General features: G+C 38.1%; 1 protein-coding gene across 1 annotated transcript in view; it reads right to left on the bottom strand.

Annotated features, from left to right (window-relative positions):
* The window catches only part of LOC138708762 (uncharacterized), a 182,390-nt gene extending 168,809 nt beyond the window's left edge, over positions 1-13,581 (bottom strand). Inside the window, exon 1 of the mRNA XM_069838918.1 lies at positions 13,101-13,581. The gene's annotated coding sequence lies outside the window, so the exon portion shown is untranslated. The remainder of the gene's footprint in view (positions 1-13,100) is intronic.
* Between the last annotated feature and the right edge of the window lie 779 nt (positions 13,582-14,360).

The following is a 14,360-nucleotide window of genomic DNA, read 5'->3' on the forward strand; positions in this document are numbered from 1 at the left end:
AACGCTGTAACTTCTGTGAAACAGAGATGCAAACAGAGAACAATGACATTGCACACTAGATAGATTGAGGATGAAACTAGTGATGAAACATCAATTTCGATCATACAGTGCTACCAATTATTTATTTGTTACAGAGTTATATTAGCAGTACAAATCTTGTATCACAGCCGCTTTTTCGATCACAAATCAAAAGAGATAACAATTACCAAATTGCAATGCTGTTTGGTTTAAAAAAATCATCACCTAAGTTACTATTGTGTAACCTATTTAAAAACTTTGATTCAGTCCTTTATAATAATTTCATTATCCTCAGTAATGAATTTGTACTGTGCAGTACTTTGACTTTCACTGCCTACTCATTCTTCTCTTTGCTTTCTGCCCGTCTACTTGCCTCATATCTGAACGTTATCTACTTGTTTCTGTCTGTCTGACTCCCTATTTGTCTGTCTGTCTGTCTGTCCTCGGTCCACACCTGTGGAGTAATGCTAGCGCGTCTGACCGCGAAACTTGGTGACCAGGGTTCGAACCCCGGTCGGGGCAAGTTACCTGTTGAGGTTTTTTCCGGAGTTTTCCCTCAACCCAATATGAGCAAATGCTGGATAACTATCGGTGATGGACCCCGGACTCATTTCACCGGCATCATAACTTTCATTTCATTCAGACGCTAAATAACCTGAGATGTTGATACAGCGTCGTAAAATAACCCACTAGAAACTGTCCTCGATGGTCTAGTGGTTGCAGTACTTCGCGTTCAATCCGAGGTTCGCGATGGATTTTAAACGTCAGTAGCTTCATCCGAGACGAAAATGAAGCTGTGGGTTTAATGTCACAGAGACGTAGATCCACGGCACGTAAAAGACTCTGTCCGTGGCAGGGCTCCATGCAAAATTGGTGTACTATTTCCCGCCCACGCCGAACTTCGGCGCTAAGTAATTTCTGCAGTTGAAAGCGTTGTTAGCCTAAATAAATACTGCTACTACTATTACTGCAATAGGGGAACAACTTAGAAAACTCCGTTGGTCTGCGCATGCGTCAATCTTAAAGAGTGACACAAAATGCTATGCACCTCCTCCTTCCTAATTGTCAGCCAATAACGCGTACTGATAGCAGTGATGCATCAGATGACTTGTCAATCAGTAGCGACAATGGTTCAGATTAATGGAGGGAAAAATACGGCTCCGCCTCCAGCACAGTAGTAAGGTTTAGTAACCTCCTACAACGGAGTTTTGCCAGTTGTTAACCTATAGTACTGATACTACTACTGCTAGGAGTACTACTACTGCTAATACTGCTTTTAATTAATTAGGTTATTTTATTAATTAGGTTATTTCAATAATTAAGTTATTTTTATTAATTAGGTTATTTTATGTATTATTATTAATTGTAATTATTGTGTATAGGCTATTGTATTATACATACTAGGTTCAAAAAGTTCCCGGAATTTGCTAGCATCATAGAAACAACGTACCTTAAACACTATTCTACAGCATTCCCTTCAAAATAGTTGCCTTCCGCAACAACACACTTTTGCCAACGTGTGTAGAGTTCCTGGAAGCAGGCCTGGAAGCCATTTTGTGAAACCCGTCTTAGTGCTCTCGTCGCGTTTGCGATAACCTCTTCAGCATTGAATCTCCGTCCTTTCAGATGACTTTTCAGACGGGGAAACAGAAAGTAATCAGGTGGTGAGAGATCAGGAGAGTATGGTGGGTGATCCAAAGCAGTTATGTTGTGCCTGGCAAGAAAATTCTTTACAATAATTGCGCGATGAGCAGGTGCATTGTCATGCATAAGGAACCAGTTGTTTTCTACCCACTTTTCTGGACGTTTCCTTCTCACTGCGTCCCAGAGGCGACGGAGGGTTTCTACGTACAATTCTTTCGTTACAGTACGACCTTCTGGAATGAACTCATGGTGCATGAGACCCTGAGAGTCGAAGAAAACTTCCAAAATAACTTTGCTTTAAGTGTGCTTAAATGCGACAGGCTCATGTCAGTAGATTTACTGGCATGTGAAAGAACTCCTGCGGGACAAAATTCCGGCACATCCGGCGATGCTGATATAACCTCTGCAGTTGCGAGCGTCGTTAAATAAAACATAACATTTAAAATAACTTTGCCTTTGGAAGTGTCCCTAGGAAATTTTTGCTTCCGAGGAGATGTTTTCGATTTCCACTCAGATGACTGTCGTTTAGGGACTGGGTCGTACAAGTATCACCAGTTTCATTTTGTTTAAGAAATCACCATCTTCATCAGCCATACTGATCATGTCCCCAGCAAAACACAGAACTTGATGTTTGTACTTTGCTCTGTGGACATAATTACAAAATGCGACGAACAAACAAAACACTATGATAAACAATTGCCTACAACTCAAAACCAATAATTGCCATTATCAACAAACTTTAAGGAAATGACATCATGAATGTTACCAACAAAACAAATGTATAATATCCCTTGTTATATATTAATACGAAAAATGGTAGTAAAATTCCGGGAACTTTATCTAATTGTACTGTATATTGTATAATCGTATTGTGTATTGTAATTTTATTGTGTATTATATTGTGTGTACCACTGCCACCAGGTGCTATCCCACTTGCAGGGTAAATAAATAAATACATACATACATACATACATACATATAGTCGACCTGGTTGGCAAGTTGGTATAGCGCTGGCCTTCTATGCCCAAGGTTGCGGGTTCGATCCCGGGCCAGGTCGATGACATTTAAGTGTGCATAAATGCGACAGGCTCATGTCAGTAGATTTACTGGCATGTAAAAGAACTCCTGCGGGACAAAATTCCGGTACATCCGGCGACGCTGATATAACCTCTGCAGTTGCGAGCGTCGTTAAATAAAACATAACATTAACATTACATACATACGTACTATTGCTACTATTACTATTACTGCTACTGCTAGTACTACTACTACTACGACCACCAATCTGCATGACAGTCTGTCTGTGCACAGAAAATTTATTTTCTGTTCAATAATTACGAAGCAATTAATCCGTAAAATACGCACTTGAAGCCTACATCCTGAAAATATTTAACTCAATTAATTCATATTTTATTTCTCTCTAAATTTGTTATCATCCATAATAATTTTATTAATAATTAATATCTAAATTTTTAAATGTATCCCAGATCAACATTACTTAGAATAGCAATGTATGAAGTAAAAGATGCGCATACATTATGATTAAACATAAGGTACCTCAGAAGTGGCATGACACCACCACCCCCTAACTGATTTTCTTCAGTCACAAAGAAGCATACAGCTCAGTCAATTTAAGAGAGCAGTGTATTGTGATAATCAGGCTTAGAGACTTTAGACCCGATAGATGAAAACAGTGCGATTTCAAGTTGGATAGCTGGACTGTAGTGGGTGGGGGCAGTGATGGTAGCGACCTACCTGTCGTCCCATGTGCTTTATTTACTCAGTCATACTCGTAAGGCAGGGAGAGGAGGTACTGTTCTGACAATAAAAACAGTCCCGCACACCTAGTTCACTTTATCAGAAGAGAGGACAGGAGATAGCTAGTAGTTCTAGTTTTGATCTGTGCATGTGGTTATCTATGGGATTAGTCTAAGAATATATGCGATATTCTGTGATATAAAAGACATCTAGCAGGGAAGAAGTCTACGGACACTGCTGGGGTAGCGAAGATAGATTTCAATGACTTAGTGTTTTTTTCATTTTGCATTCATTACATCATCCACACCTGTGGAGTAACGGTTAACGTGTCTGGCCGCGAAACCAGGTGGCCCGGGTTCGATTCCCGCAGCCACCGGCGTGGCTCAGTCGGTTAAGGCGCTTGCCTGCCGGTCTGAAGTTGCGTTCGGGCGCGGGTTCTATCCCCGCTTGGGCTGATTACCTGGTTGGGTTTTTTCCGAGGTTTTCCCCAACCGTAATGTGAATGCAAGGTAATCTATGGCGAATCCTCGGCCTCATCTCGCCAAATATCATCTCGCTATCACCAATCTCATCGACGCTAAATAACCTAGTAGTTGATACAGCGTCGTTAAATAACCAACTAAATAAAAAAAATCGATTCCCGGTCGGGGCAAGTTACCTGGTTGAGGTTTTTTCCGGGCTTTTCCCCTCATGAACAAATGCTGGATAACTTCCGGTGCTGGACCCCAGACTCATTTCACTGGCATTATCATCTTCATCTCATTCACACGCTAAATCAAGTAAGATGTTGATAAAGCGTCGTAAAATAACCTACTAAAATAAATCCATTACATCATGTGATGTAGAGCGGAGCTTCTCCCAATATAAACTTTGTCTTGCCAACTACCGAAGAAAGTTTAGTTTTGAGACTTTCGGAATGTGTGTTGTAGTAGGCTACATTGTAACAGTACCATGTATTGTACTTCATAAGTTGTGTATGCTGTACAGAATTATAATAATAATAATAATAATAATAATGATTTATTTAACCTGGCAGAGTTAAGGCCATACGGCCTTCTCTAACACTCAACCAGGAGTAAAAACTGCGTTATAGAAACACTACAAATTTACAAAGTACACACAAAACTGAATAAGATAATAATAATAAAATGTAAACAACAAGTAAGAAGAAATCAGACATAATATATAACATACAGAAAGAAAGAAAAAAAAAGCATAATAAAATGTCAACAGCAGGTCAAAAATAAATGAGGCCTACAAAGTATAAAAAAATAAGAATTATTGATAATAATAATAATAATAATAATAATAATAATAATAATAATAATAATAAATAGAATAGTAATGATAACAATAATGATAATAATAATATTAATAATATTAATAATAAATAAAATAATAATAATAACAGGCCTAATAGCAATAATAATACTAATAGTAGTAATACAATAGTGCAGTACAAAGCATACAATGAATACAATATTTTTAAGTATACACAGTAAGGAAAATTATGTTTATATATAGCTCAACTTATCACATTAGAGATATACCATTATCGGAAAATATGAAAACAAAAATATAAAATAAGTTAAATATCACTAGAACATAAAAAAAAATTGTGAATACGTGGAAACATGCAATACAACACTTGTCATAATAGTAAGTTAGTTTGGCAACTCGTCATAAGATAATTTTCTAACTTGGATTTGAAAGATTTCAATGTTCGGCAGCCCTTGACTTCAGGCGGCAGAGAGTTCCAGTGACGAGAGGTAGCAACAGCGAAAGATGAGGAATACAGAGATGATGTGTGAAGTGGAATTTCTAGCGTGTTATCGCGTTGTGATCGAGTATTAATATTATGATAGCGAGAGAGAGTATGAAAACGAGCGAATAAATAATAGGGGGATGAAGTGTGCATAATTCGATATAGGAGAGAAAGTGAGTGCAGATTTCTCCTCTCATGTAACCTAAGCCATGATAACTTCTCGAAAGAAGGTGAGATATGATCATAGTATCGAACATTACAAATGAAGCGGACGCACGCGTTATGAACACGCTGTAGTTTCTGGGCGGAATCAATCCTGAGATCACTGAACAAAACGTCGCAATAATCGAAGTGAGGTAGAATGAGTGTCTGTACCAGCGTCTGTTTTAATTTAGATGGATAATGATACAATCTTTTTAGTGAATGGAGAATAGAGAATGCCTTCTTACATGTATATTTAATATGCGTATCCCAACTAAGATTAGATTCGAAATGCACTCCGAGATTTTTTACGGTAGAGCTAAACGGGATGATTGTTTTATCCAGTTTCACAGGTGGAATATTCAGGTCGTTGACTTCAGGAATTAATCTACGGTTCGCGAACAGAATAGCCTGTGATTTACATGCGTTTAGGTTAAGCCCAAATTGTTGAGACCAGGAAGAGATGGAATCAAGATCTTCATTAAGACTATTAATGCTATCATTTAGTGCATCAGGACGCGCTGAAATATACAATTGAACGTCGTCTGCATATATTTGATATCTGCAGTGCTTAAATGATTTAGAAATTCCATTTATATAAATAGAGAAGAGCAAGGGGCCTAATACTGATCCCTGAGGAACTCCTGTATCTACAGTACGCCAGGATGAGAAACGATTATTAGATATGACACGCTGCTGGCGGCCAGTAAGGTAGGAGTACATCCAGGTGATAACACTATCAGAAAGGTGTAGCGTTTGTAGTTTAGTCAATAGTAGATCGAAGTCAACAGAATCAAAGGCTTTGCTATAGTCCAATAAAACTAGTACAGTAGCCTGTCGTTTATCCATGGCTGCTCGTATGTCCTCAGTAACATTCAACAAAGCAGTAGAAGTGCTATGGCCATTTCTGAATCCTGATTGTAAAGGGTCTAAAAGATTAAATTCTATTAGGTAGTCTGACAACTGCTTATGAATGATGCGTTCCAGGGCTTTGGATAAAACGGGAAGAATGGAGATTGGCCTATAGTCTTTTGCAGAAGTTGGTGAATTTACTTTAGGAAGTGGGCGTACCAAAGCTGTTTTCCAGAGTTGCGGATAAACAGACGTGATAACTGAAGAATTGAAAATATGGGTAATTACAGGAAGCACGATATCAACTAACTTATTGATAAAGACTATGCTTATGTTGTCAGAGCCTTGTGCTTTAGATTTAATGCTTTTAAGAGCCCTTCTTACTTCAGAATCAGTAATGTGCGAGAAGAAAAATTTTTCGCGAGAAGGAGGAGGATTAGCTAGGAGAGTATTAATTGTATTTAGTTTTGACTGTTTTTCAGGTCGTATAGTGGGAGGTGAGGTAAAGTATTCATTGAGTTTATCAAGTGGTATGTTTATAACTTCAGCTTCTGATGCTTTCTTCCCTACTCCCATATCACGTAAGTTATTCCAAAGACACCGCGGGGGAACGGACGGGTCGACGAGACTCAGAGCGTGACGGCGTTTAGCATTCCTAATGCTTTGTGTGGTTTTGTTTCTAAGTTTTTTGTAGTTGTTAAAGTTTTCGGCAGATTTGTTGTTTCTGTACTTCCGGAAAGCAGCGTCACGTGACGTCATAAGATTACGAATACTGTCATTCAGCCATGGGGCGGGTCGGTGGGTGACTCGTCTCTTCTTTAAAGGTGCATGTTTGTCGAATAATTGTATTATCATGTCATTAAAGGTGGCAACTTTTTCGTCAACAGTGATTAAATTAAAAATAGTATGCCATGGCATTTGTATGTATGTTGAGTAAGTATTGCACTTGTGCTTATGACAGAAGCCAAAAGGAAATGCATATTAATTAATTTTGAAAATTTCGCATGATAGGTTTTTTTATTATAATCTATGTAAAGATTAATTTTTTGGTTCAATAGAATTTTTCTCCTCTAACAATAATTTTATTTTAATGTTTGATAACTTAGTTGCATTTTTTTGGAACGTCACTGTACAGCACCAGCAGACTGGACTGATCTTGGTTTCATGTACACATGTCTCTTCTTCTGCCGACTCCAACACAATGAAAAAGCTGCCTATAGTACGGACGTAGTAAACTTATTCTATCGGGTCCAAAATCTCGATGTCTGGTGATAATGAATGATTGAAAGAATTTTAGTTTTGTCCTTTAAATATGCAGAAATTTGTTCCGAAGAAATGTAACATTTTAAAATTCCTTCTCAGACCGAAAAGTTAAGTTTCTTCAGTAGGTTATTTTACGACGCTGTATCTACATCTCAATTTTATCGTCTGAATGATATGAAGGTGATAATGCCGGTGAAATTAGTCCGGGGTCCAGCACCGATAGTTACCCAGCATTTGCTCATATTAGGCTGTGAGAAAACCCCGGAAAAAATCTCAAGGAGGTAACTTGTCCCGGCCGGGATTCGAACCCTGGTCACTTGGTTTCGCAGCCAGACGCGCTAACCTTTACTCCACATGTGTGGACTATATTTATTCGAATAAAATTTCTACACATTTAAATGACAAAACTAAAATTCTTTCAGTCAATAGTATCATAATACACTGCTCTCTTAAATTGACTGAGCATATTGGGAATTAAATAAATGGCTTTTCCAAAACATGCTATGAAATGTTTTATTATAACAATTTTTATCTCGGAAAGAAACAAAAACGAGCAAAATTACATGAAAACTTTTTGTGAGATATGTCTCAAAGAATAACCCTCTGAGTCAACATCTGTGGAGTAACGGTTACCGCGTCTGGCCGCAAAACCAAGTGGCCCGGGTTCGATTCCCCGTCGGGGAAAGTTAGCTGGTTGAGGCTTTATCCTCAACTCAATATGAGCAAATGCTGGGTAACTTTCGGTGCTGGACCCCGGCCACATTTCACCGGCATTATCACTTTCATCTCATTCAGACGCTAAATAACCTAAGATGTTGATAAAGCGTCGTAAAATAACCTAGGCCTACTAAAGAAAAATAAAAAAATAATAATAAAAATAACCCTCTGAAATTAGTGACATTACTTAAGGTTCACTCTGTAGGCCTATACGCCGTAAGAGATCGACGTTGCCCTGTTTACCATCCGATTACCTGTCTGCAATGCGCAGTCCAAGGATTGTAACTGGAATGGTGTGAGACAGCATTGTGTATCTTGCGACGGAATCCGGAAAACAAGAAAGAGGCATTACGATGGACACTTCGTATTCCTTGTCGCTGTTGACGTGTACACGTGAACACACCGCCCTCAACTGCTTTCTATGTAGATACGAAGCTCTTCCACATGTACAGGAACATCATTTTATTTTTACTTCAATTTTTATTGTACCTGAGTTTTTGAATGTACTTCACTCCCACCCCTTCTACTAATGAAATTCCAACTTCCTCCATACAGAACCAAGACCGCATGTAAACACTACTGAGTTAGTGAGTATAGTACGTTCCAGAAATATGTTCGCGTCTTCCAGTGACGAAAGACCTTTCAATATTGAATCATATTTTCGCAAAGGTACTGTCCGTTTGCCTACGTCGCATCCCGATTTCCCCCACCTGCTTCTGCTCACCTCTCTGTAAAAGCTGGGCTGTCTTAGCTCTTTTCTGAAAACATTAATTTCTGTTAGGAATTGGACGTTTACGCAATATTATACAACTGTTTAAAATAACTTAAATAAAAGGGCCTCGTTAAGTAATTAACTGTCACGTGATTTCCCCCCTTTCTACGATCCTGCGGCATAACCACTTGGACGGACAGTAGATAGCATGTCTGAGTAATTTTATATTTTCGGGTCGGGCAGAAGTGAAGACTGAGTTTACAGTACGTAAGGTACTCTTTTATAGAGTAGGTACAGAATTATTTCAACATGAGTTACTAGTACGAAGAACGAAACTGGTAATTGGGATTAGGTACAATAGTCTATAGTGCGATAATATGCACAAAAGAACCGAAGGCTGTATCGAAATGAACGGCCACCATTTTCAAAAATGTGTTTATACAGTATATCCATATTATGATTATTTTTCAATTTAACTTCATTCTCTATATTCTACGCTAATGTGCTGTAGACAGTATAATATACACCGCATAATGAATACGTCCACATGGACAGCTCAGTTCATGAGTAAAACATTGTTAATACAGTACTGTATTTTGATTAAACAAAAACCTGATGAAAATTATCGAACTCAAAATCGCGATATTTCCTAGTTTACGTAAATGGATGAACTACTTTTCTACCCTCCTATACCTAGTGAAGTGATTTGTATGTGTTTTACTCCAGTATCATCGAACTAAAGTCGTGGAAGGGGGTAGCAAACGGTGTTTCCGGTTCTCTAAAGGTATAGCCAGGTTAATATTAAAAATGCTAGTAAAAAATAAAATGATGTCCCTGTATTCTGTACTGTACTTGTAAGCAGGGATGAATTTTAATATTACAATTTATTGACAATATCAATATTACATTGGCCCAACTTTACTTTAACTGATGACTTCTCTGCGAAGTGACTTTATTCGATTCTCGGTACATTCAGAGTAATGGGGATTTGCATGTTGTTCTTTGGCGTTTAGATGTAGCTCAGAATTCAGATTTACCAAGAATTTATTACTTCTCTTAAATATTACTCCGCTTGCATAGAAATGAATCTACAGAAGGCTTTGGTGTTTTGACCATCTGTACAGGTTGTTTCAAAAGTGATGGTCAAAAATTTAGAGACGAGAAATAAAAATGAAGAGCAGCACAAGAGTTTCAGTTACGAGATAATGCTATTTTGTGTTGGTTGGGTTCGCTGAATACTAAGTACTACTAATTTAAACAAAAGCAGTGACAATTTTATTTAAGTTATCAATCACGGGACGGTCAAATTCATAATTTTATCTTCAATACCACAGAAATGTGATTGAACATACACAAAATATATACAGGGACATCATTTTATTTTTACTAACATTTCTAATATTAACCTGGCTATACCTTTGGAGTAACGGTTGAGAACCGGAAACACCGTTTGCTACTCCCTTCCACGACTGGAGTTCGATGATACTGGCGTAAAATACAAATAAATCACTTTACTAGGATAGGAGGGAAGAAAAGTAGTTCATCCATTTACGTAAACTAGGAAATATCGCGATTTTGAGTTTGATAATTTTCATTAAGTTTTTGTTTAATCAAAATACAGTACTGTATTAACAATAAGTGTTTTACTTACGAACTGAGCTATCCATTCGGACGTATTCATTATGCAAAGTATAGTATACTGTCTACAGCACATTAGAGAATGAAGTAAAATTGAAAAATAATCATAATATAGATATTTAAACACATTTTTGAAAATGACAGCCGTTCATTTCGATACAGGCTTCCGTTCTTTTCTGCATATCGCGCTATAGACTATTGTACCTAATTCCAATTACCAGTTTCGTTTTTCGTACTAGTAACACGAGAGAAATAAGAAACATCCTGTTCTTATGGAAGTGACATTTTTCCTGCCGGGAACCGATCTGGGATTTGTAGCTAGCAACGCTACCACTTGTATCACGGCGCAGAATACGGAATTGATTAAACAATTACTACCTTTCAATGGAATATTCAAATCGATTTTGATACATTTTCCATACTGAATACGATCGCCCTATCCACGTTTTCATGCAATTTTCGATACGTATTGAAAACGATTTGAACACAGAAGCCGAAATTTCTAAATATATTGGTTAACACGTTATATCAATATGTTAGCATGTTGGTCGCCCTGTAGACCTTACTATAAACAATGTTGAGTTTTCTTAAAGAGGCACATCAAAACTTAATATAGCCTTTAGGAAAAAAAATAACAAAAATATTACGTATTATAACACGACTTTTAAACATACAAAATTGCTTTTGCTCTTGGTAAAACAGATGACACATGAAACAATTGACAATCGTTTACGCGGTTAGCGTATTGAGATCGCTTCGAATACGATAACCGTTTTCATATAATTCAATCCGTATTGAATACGATCCGGTCCCACTTTTTAGGTGTATCGACTCAGGTAGTTTTGAATCCTCGTTTTCATGAAAGTTTCAATACTGTAGACGTATTAAAGTCGATTTTAATACTTCATGAAAACGTAGTAAATGTAATATTTATCGAAGAACAGAAAAAATATACACTTAAAGAATCTTGATTATCTTGTGTTGTGTTAGTTTGCATCGAATAAGCCTATGCTCTTTGGATCGTCCGAAGTTTTCTTCAGCCATTAACGCTCCTGAAAGTTTTGTCTTATCTCAAAACTCAAAGCAATACAACTCGAAGTTAAATGTTTACAACCGTCTTTCAACTTGTTTTCAATAACACTTCCTGTAAAGTAAGTTAGTTACACAAAGATATGTGTTAAATCCCACAGAAAATAAACATATAAACAAAAGAAAAATGCAATAGAATGATAATATCCTAAATTACTTATTTACATTGCTAAGATAATTGCAGATTACGTCAGAAAAGAAACGCTTCTCATCTCTTCATTCTCGCTTTTGATATTTACGTTCGTGTTATGTCCAAACTCTTTTAAACCACTCTCCTTCATTATTATTTTCATCCTTCACGAATATTAGATCATGAAACAAACACTGTCTGTCTAATGATACAGTGACTTTGCTAACTTTATTCTTTCGAACCAAGAGTATAAATTTATAGAGTCCACACCTGTGGAGTAACGGTCAGCGCGTCTGACCGCGAAACCACGTGGCTCCGATTCGATTCCCGGTCGGAGCAAGTTACCTGGTTGAGGTTTTTTCTGGGGTTTTCCCTCAACTTATTATGAGCAAATACTGGGTAATTTTCGGTGCTGGACTCCGGACTCATTTCACCGGCATTATCACCTTCATCTCATTCAGACGCTAAATAACCTAGATGTTGATAAAGACCGTGGAAGTGGAAGAGAAGGCCTCATGGCCTTAACTCTGCCAGGCAAAGTAAACCTACTACTACTACTAAATAAGCTACTAAAATAAAAAATGTATATAGAAATTATCTCTATACACTCTTGTAACTATTTACGCAGTCCACCGCCGTGGAGTAAGGGTTAGCGCGTCTGTCCGTGAAACAGCGGGTCGGGGTTTAAATCCTGATTGGGACAAGTTACCTGGTTGAGGTTTTTTCCGGGGTTTTCCCTCAACCAATTGAAGCAAAATTGCCGGGTAACTTTCGGCGTTGGACCTCGGACTCATTTCGTCATCATTAATATCATCATCATGATCATCCATACCATAGTCAGTGTTAAGTTCACGGTGCGACTTGCTGTAATTGTACAAGAGCGCTACCGTTCAGCTATCCAATCATTCACAGAATAGGAGTGGTAAGCACAATAAACCTCAGAGGGCACTGGACAGATGTAATTTATGGCGTCTGTAGAATTTCGTTGTTTCTTTTGTGACTTAATAACATTTATCCAATGCTTCGTATATGAAGAGTCCACTGCAAGAATGATGGATGTCACTTTCTTGTCGAAAATGAACCAAGACTGTCAATGCATAGCTTAAGACATATAGAATGTACATACAGAGTTATATGGCATTAACACTGATAGTCATTGTCCAGTAATGATCGGAGAATCACAGTTAAGCTTTGAGCGCTAAGCGTTTCAAACTTTCAATTGCTTCTCCTGCAAAATGTATTCCAAATGACATCCATCATTCTTGCAGTGGACTCTTCATATTCAATATGGAAAAAATAATATAATTACTTACCTTTAAGCGAAGTAGTAGTGGATCCAGCGTATATTAATGCATTAGGACCAAAATTAGGCTTACTATTGAAGTCTTCAAGTTCCTTTTCTGAACACAAATGAAAGCCCCTTATACAAAACACAAATACTTCTTTACACACGAATCTGAGAGCTAGTTTTGAAACGTATTTTATATGCACTTATATCTGGTAGAAACTAAACAAAGTAAATATTATTCATTTCACATCTAACCCGTTATAAACTGCCTAGAATCACTTGTTCTAATGTCATGTGTAAGAACGGTAAAGATGCAACACATTCACTTGTTTTACGTAGATCTGAAAATGCACGTAAACAAAAGAGTCACGATCTGTTTACTAATAGACACTGCACTCTAGATGAACTGACACTCAAAAACAGTTTGATATCGAAGTGGGTATGGCGATTGTTACGTGTGACACGGAGACAGTTGAAGCACGCTGGCCGCTACTCCACAAGCTGCAGCTTGGCCGCTACTAACTCGCCGCCCGCGAGGAGTGTCGGTTAAAAGACAGCGGACAGCGCTCTCTGCAGTGGGCCGTGTCGTCCGACAGCCAAGCTCTCTCCCTCGCTCTCATTCAATATGCTGCACCACTGGTCATTTTCAAGGATGGTTTCAGTCACACGTAGGGTTGTCGCCTTTGTCATTTTCGATTCCCGGACACTACTGTCTAGATAGGATTACCAAAGTCAAGAACTGGGATTTTGAAAAAGGCTTACTTTTCAACAACTGAAACCAAAATATTGACAGAAAGCTAAGATTAATCAATTTTGTGCGAGATCGTGCGTATTTGCTTGTTTTCCGCACAGAACCAATACGCGGTAAGTGTGAAATACCACATTCAGTATTCCCAACGTAACTTACTTACAAATGGCTTTTAAGGAACCCGAAGGTTCATTGCCGCCCTCACATAAGCCCGCCAGTGGTCCCTATCCTGTGCAAGATTAATCCAGTCTCTATCATCATACCCCACCTCCCTCAAATCCATTTTAATATTATCCTCCCATCTACGTCTCGGCCTCCCTAAAGGTCTTTTTCCCTCCGGTCTCCCAACTAACACTCTATATGCATTTCTGGATTCGCCCATACGTGCTACATGCCCTGCCCATCTCAAACGTCTGGATTTAATGTTCCTAATTATGTCAGGTGAAGAATACAATGTGTGCAGTTCTGTGTTGTGTAACTTTCTCCATTCCCCTGTAACTTCATCCCGCTTAGCCCCAAATATTTTCCTAAGCACCT

Source organism: Periplaneta americana, chromosome 11, assembly GCF_040183065.1.
Source record: "Periplaneta americana isolate PAMFEO1 chromosome 11, P.americana_PAMFEO1_priV1, whole genome shotgun sequence".
Classification (NCBI taxonomy): domain Eukaryota; kingdom Metazoa; phylum Arthropoda; class Insecta; order Blattodea; family Blattidae; genus Periplaneta; species Periplaneta americana.